The sequence below is a fragment of the Castor canadensis genome, chromosome 8 (assembly GCF_047511655.1).
Source record: "Castor canadensis chromosome 8, mCasCan1.hap1v2, whole genome shotgun sequence".
Classification (NCBI taxonomy): domain Eukaryota; kingdom Metazoa; phylum Chordata; class Mammalia; order Rodentia; family Castoridae; genus Castor; species Castor canadensis.
Window position 1 is genome coordinate 28238120 of NC_133393.1, and position 6414 is coordinate 28244533.

The window sequence follows — 6414 nt, forward strand, 5'->3', positions numbered from 1 at the left end:
TTGATGGCCAGATTTTTGAAGGAAAAGGGAGAAAACATTTAGATAAAATAGATATAAGCAGAGGTAAGCGTTCAGAGGGCTTAGAATCATTAGTGATGAGACTAGCCCAAAATAGAAATTCATTTTAATTGGGCTATTGATGGCATTAAGTTGGAAACAGTGTGAGGAGAGACGTTGGGAAGATTAGAATGCCAGTAATTTTTGCCAGTGCTTGTCTCATTAATTTCTAAAATACCTCTAAATGAAATTTATTATCCATTTTAAAAATGAGAATATTATTCCTTATAGAGATCGTGACATAGCTATAATACCACACAAAGGAAAAGATCAACAACTTAAGTACACACTAGTGGTTCCCCAACTTGAATGAACATCAAAATCACCTGTGGAGCTTATTTAAAATGTCTGAGGCCAGAGTTGTAGCTCAGTGGTAGAACACTATACATTCTAGGCCCTGGGTTTAGTCTCCATCATTATTGGGAAAAATTCCAAACTTGGAAGGTTTAGCTGGGTCTTGTGGTGTTGATAGTCCAGGTTTTTTGAGCGGCTAAGGCAGGAGGCGGACCTGGGCAACATAGCAACACCCTGTCCCTAGATAAAAAAGCATTACTTTAAAAAATAATAAGATAAAATATCTGAAGTATAGTCGTTAGACCTAGGATGGGAGTTGAGAATCTTCATGAACACAGTTCTGTAAGCAAGCAAGGGGACACTGCAGATTTTTTGTACAAGAGAGTCCCTACAGGGAACATGAGCCACCAGTTCTCGAGAGTAAACAATTCTAACACCATCATGCCTCCAAATTAGGGTTTTCATGTGGCTTCACCATCCCTTTGAATTTCAGTAGGTTTTTTTGTTGTTCGTTTTTCATGAGACTAGGGTTTGAACTCAGGGCTTTGTGGTTGCAAAGCAGGTGCTTTCCCACTTGAGCCACACCTCCAGTCATTAAGTGTTTTTCACAATCGAGACAACCCTGCATTCGAAGACTTCCAAGGGTCTTCTGAGTACAAGGCTTTTTGTATTTATTTTTTATTTAGAGAAGACATACTGATGCTCCTCTCTTTACTTTTAAACCTTCCTTTGTTTCAAAGGTTTATCAGTTTCACTGTGTTCTGAATTCTTGAGAATTGGCTTATAATTTCTTGGTTTACATGCCTTCTTGAGCACATAAAAGGCCCAAAGATTAATGATACTCTAGTTTGGTCTTCTGAAAACTCATCAGAGGTTGACATTATCCTTGGTCAGATTAAAAAAAGAAAATCTGCTCTGCATGAGAACCTATGATGATTATTTTAGTGAAAAATAGACAAGCCACATTAGAAATATACTTGCCTCTTGGTTTGTTGGCCTTTATTAACAGAAAACTTTCTCAGTCTCCTCTGAGATGCCCTATATCTCCCTCCCTTTTTACCTTACCACAGAAAACTCCACAATTTATGAGACTATTGTTCTATCCCAACACAAGTTCAGTACCCTTTTCTCTCCCCACTTCCAGCTGGTCAGTGGATTTCAAGTGGTGAGACAGTGACAAAAGAAGAAAGAGAAAAGGCTGGTAATCCCCATTCTTTAGTAAGTTCTGCTTATAATTACTTTTCTATCTACTAGTATCTTTTCAGTTTTCTCCCTTCTCTTAAACTGCACCCATTTCCCTAGTGCCCATTTTTAAATAACCCTTACACAGAGGGGCTCTAGTCCGGTAGGATTACATAGTGTTCCTAGAGTTAACACATTTTCCCATAAAAGTGATAATGGTATTAGTTCTGTAATTTAGACATGTGTCAAATTGGCTTATGCAATTAGAATCTAACATGACTTTCTGTGAGAAGAGATTCTAGAGTTCACAACAGAAAAGCAGATGGACTATTGAGAACTCATTCATAATCTGAGGACTGCTTATTTAGGCTTTCTCATAACACCAACATTAGAGCTGTAATGTACACGTAAGGCAGAGGCAACTGGGCTTGGCAACCTAGTTTTTTATGCCAGGAAATGCAAGGATCCTAAATTAAGCCAAAGAGCTGTGTAGCTATAAGTATGTAAAGCCTGTTCCCTACTTAAGCTCACTCTGCTTCCCATTTCTCACTCTCATGCAAACTCTCCTTATTGGAAGGGACTTCACCTAATGATGAGGACGTTTGTGAGAATGTCTTATTACCAAATTGATGCTGTCCCTACTCTTTATATAATGTGGTTCCATAGACTTGTTATCCAAACTGAAATAAACTCTTCAGAGTTAATTTACTCTTCAGTAAATTCACAGTATCTCTCTCTAATCTGACTGCTTACTAGATGCAGTCTTTATTTAAAATTGTTTGCTGCTCTACTCAGTCCTTTACTTGGGAGTCTTTCCATTTCATGTTCTGTTTAACATGTCCTATCAACACACATTTGTTTTTCTATACACTACACAGTATAACAAAAATAATCTAAGGGAACCATAAACAAAGATAAAGAACAATGGAATATTCCTGTTACACAAAAACATATAACTTGTTCAAAAATAAATATGGGAGTTTTGTGCTGGTTGTTTCTTGTGCTTATAGTCAGAGTACCCCAAAAGGGAGATGTGTAGGCATCAGTGGGAATCAAACTGCACAGGATAAATAAAATCCAGTGGCATAAGATTGCTAGTTGATGCTAAATTAGCAAGATAGAGACGTTGAAGGCCTTGAGGATCAAGTGCAGAACATGGTAGATGTTAGGTGTGTAATGGTAGGAAGGTTACATTGGGTAATGCAATGAGCAGAGAATGCCTTGTGATGGTCAAGAGTACATCTTTATGGATAAGAGATAGATGTGACAATGATAGGATCTGGGAAATCAGGGACTTTTGGAGCATCTTACTGATGTACATTTTGAAATCAACAGGAGGCAGAAAGGAAGAATATGGAGAAGCGGGTCCAAGTTAGAAGTAATGCCAGTCAACAGTAGTAACAACAGGTAGAAGTAATAAGTGCTGATGAATCATGAGGCAGCAGTTTACAAATAACATTAAGGATGGAAATTAGATTGACTGGCTTCTCTTCTAATTGAGTCAAAGTAAACAAGACATTGAATGTTAAAGGCAGAAAGCACCTGGAGAGGTTGGGGGGAAAGCCAAGTTTCTAAGGCAATGAAAAGAATAAACTTACACATGGGTTGTGGGTGGGTTATAGCTGTGCAAGGTCACACAGTAGGTGGGGCCAAGATTTGAACTTAACCTAATTCCAGAGCCTATACTTTTAACCTTTGGTCATGTTCCGCTTCTGTTTTTTTCAGTTGAACAAACCTCTGAAGTGGTATTCAGTGTCTTGAGTAATTATCTGTAGAAGCTTCAGGAAAACACTCAAAGAAACCCCAGATTCTAGGGTCCAAACCCCTCAGGTAATATCACTTCCTTCTCTGCATACCAAATCTTGGATGAGGTTTGGCCAGTACAGCATAAATAGCCCCAGTTCTTAGTACCTCCATAATGAAGGTATTGCAGGAGACATTCCACTTTACAGATGAGCTGTCTGTGTGAAAAGACTGACCTAGCTTAAAACCACAATTTTCTGCATTTTTTAAAAACACAGAATAAGGTGTATTTGGTTATCTTTAATATAAATCAAGGATTTAGAGAGAGACCCTCTCAGATGTTAATCCATTATGGGTCTATCTTTGATGAGGATTTTTAGTGATTTTATATTGTATCACTTCTTGAATTTAAAAATTAAAGGTAAGTTGGACATGGTGGTGCACACTAGTAATCTCAGCACTCAGGATTTTGAGGCAGGAGGATTATTTGAGCTGAGGTATTTCAGACCAGCCTGGGCAACATAGCAAGATTCCACCTCAAGAAAAAATTTAAAACATAAAAATATTTACATATTACATAAAATAATTGGTTTGGGCTTGGAGTGTGGCTCAGTAGTTCTCGAGTACTTGCCTAACATGTCATAGATCTGGTTTCATTCCTGGCACTGAAAAAACTTATTTGCTTAAGATTTACTTTTCTTTCAGTTGAAATGATGCACCTCCTGACTCCTCAAGGCCATAATTTAGTTGAGCAACAAGTGCTTGTTCAACCTACAGATAATCATTTGATAAACTTTATTTCTTTTTTTTATTCTTTCACACCAAAAAACTCATACAGTAGTAATTTTATTAGAATTTCTTTAGATCCTCTCTCCTTCCAGATACTTACGGGTGTGATTGGTAAGGAATCCTTGTACATACACAGAATTTCTGCATATCATGTGTATAAGAAATATTACATAAATATGTAAGTTTCATTTTAGGTATGTAATTTGATTTTTTCCAAAGCCAGCCATGAAAAGTTTCCCCAGGCTGACTTTGAACTGCAATCCTGAGTAGCTCTGCCTCCTGAGTAGCTACAGTTACAGGTATGAGCCACCAGCACAAGGCCATTTAAACTCAGTTGATTAGCTCCCTGCTCACTGAAGATGGTTCTTTGAGGGCTTGCAGTTTTCCTTTGATTTCATGGAAATGGGTAACTCTTTTATACATATTACAAAAGACTTTATGCATCTGAAGCCCATCAGTCAAAGCTCCCAGAACTTCCATCTATCACAGTTCATAGTTTCTAGGAGATTCTTCTATTTGCTCCTTCCAGTCATCTTCCTGAGGCCAAATGGTTTGCCCTAAGATGCCTAAGTGGAGGCCATTTTTAACTTCTGTTTATGGTTAAATCTTTATTATTCCTCTTCAAGCTTGGTGTGAATATCTTGATCTAGTGCCTGAGGTCTACCTCCTTCATGATGGATTAAGCTTAGAGGATGCACATTTTAAAGACTACAGCTTCTTGCAGCCAAATTTTCTTTTTCCTGAGGCAGGGTTTGAACATGGCTTCTAAAGACATTGCCAGGATTTGAATCTCAACTTACTAGTTGGACTTTGAGCAACAATTTAACCTTTCCTGTACCTCCGTTTTCTCAAAGGTAAAAGGGTGATAGTACTACCTACTTTGGCAAGTAATTGGCTTAAAGGAGTTATGTATAAAGTGCTAAGCACATATAAATGAATTACAACTATTTCTGTTGTTTTGATTATTACCATGGACTTTTGAAGTATTCTGGCTCTAGATGCCCCATGTCCTAATCAGCCACCCAAGTCAGAACCATGCTGCATGGTTTACCCAGCCCTGGGATAAAATCTCCCATTTATAACAAGCTTTACTTACCTTGGAAGCTACTGAACAAGTAAACAGAGGGTACAAGTATTGCCCAAGCTGGAGTGACTTGTCTTATCTCCATACTGTTTATTATCAGATAGTTAGCAGCCTGCAGTTCCTGCCATTCATCTTTGGAGGCTCTCTTCTGAAGTTTTGCAGCTGGAAGGGCCACTCGCATGGGGCCTGAACTGCCACATATTTGGAGCTTAGGTCCCTGGGGTTAACTGGCTGAGTTTCAGGAACTATCACTGCTTAGGGAGGGTGGGACACAGCTGGGCAGCCACAAAGAAGAAAAAAACCTCCAGAATCCTAAAGAAGCTGGAATGCTGAATCAGCTGGTGACAGCCACAAGACCCTTCCAGGTTTTGTGCTGAACCTTTGTGGCGGTAGTAGTTTGAGGATTGTGGGCATCCTGTTTGAACTCATTGTCCAGTCTGACTTTTCAGGGTTTTCAGTGAGTTTAGGCCTGATGATTGAGAGCTTCTAGGAAAAAAAGTTAAGGATGGCTTACAAGTTTTGAGGCCTCAGGATACTAGGGTTGTTGAGAAAAAGAGAAAAGTCCAGTTTCCTGGTTTGGTAAATGGAAATGATGTGATTCATAATGACTGCCAAGAGTAGATGGGTAGATGCTTGAATACAAAAAAAAAAAGAATCCACTTAACCACCTTGTGTCTGAGTAAATTATTTAAATCTCACAGTGCCTCGGTGTCATTTATCTATTAGTTGAACAGAACAGTATCTACTGACTAAATTCATAGATACTTCTGAAGTGCTGAGGATGGAACCCTGTGCCTTGTGTGTGCTAGGCAAGCACTTTTCCACTTAGCTCCATCCCCAGCCCTTGTAGTATACTTACAACTTCATTTCTGATGTTCTTTACCATTCTGGGATTCTCTAAAAGGGAGGATCATACTCTTTCAAGTTTTATTAACATAAACATTTAAGAAGTAAAAGACTAGCAGATGGATCAGTTAATTTGCAAAGTCACCCCCACTCAGTCTCCTAATTTATTTAGCTTTCTGACAGTTTCATCTTTTTTCTTTCCAATGCAGTGTCCAGGTGAGATCTTGGGTACAATAGCTAGTTAAAATTCAGAATCCCTGTTAACTTTATTATTTTATGTCTCAGGAAGAAGACTAACTACAAAGAAATACTTCTGAAAAATCATTGTGAACCCCAAGCTGGAGTGAATCTCCTCTTAAGTTCTCTGATTCCAGAATGGCAATCCTCTTGGAGGAAAACTCTCTAGTGGTGACTGATGG

The 6414-nt window shown here is 38.6% G+C and overlaps 1 protein-coding gene across 3 annotated transcripts in view; it reads left to right on the forward strand.

The window, feature by feature from the left end:
* Zscan23 (zinc finger and SCAN domain containing 23) overlaps positions 1-6414 on the forward strand; it is a 32062-nt gene extending 25648 nt beyond the window's left edge. For 2 of the 3 annotated variants that reach the window (XR_012450703.1, XR_012450704.1), the window contains one exon: positions 6281-6413. The gene's annotated coding sequence lies outside the window, so the exon portion shown is untranslated. Of the gene's footprint in view, positions 1-6280 lie in introns of all 3 variants that reach the window. The other variant, XR_012450705.1, reaches the window with a different exon arrangement.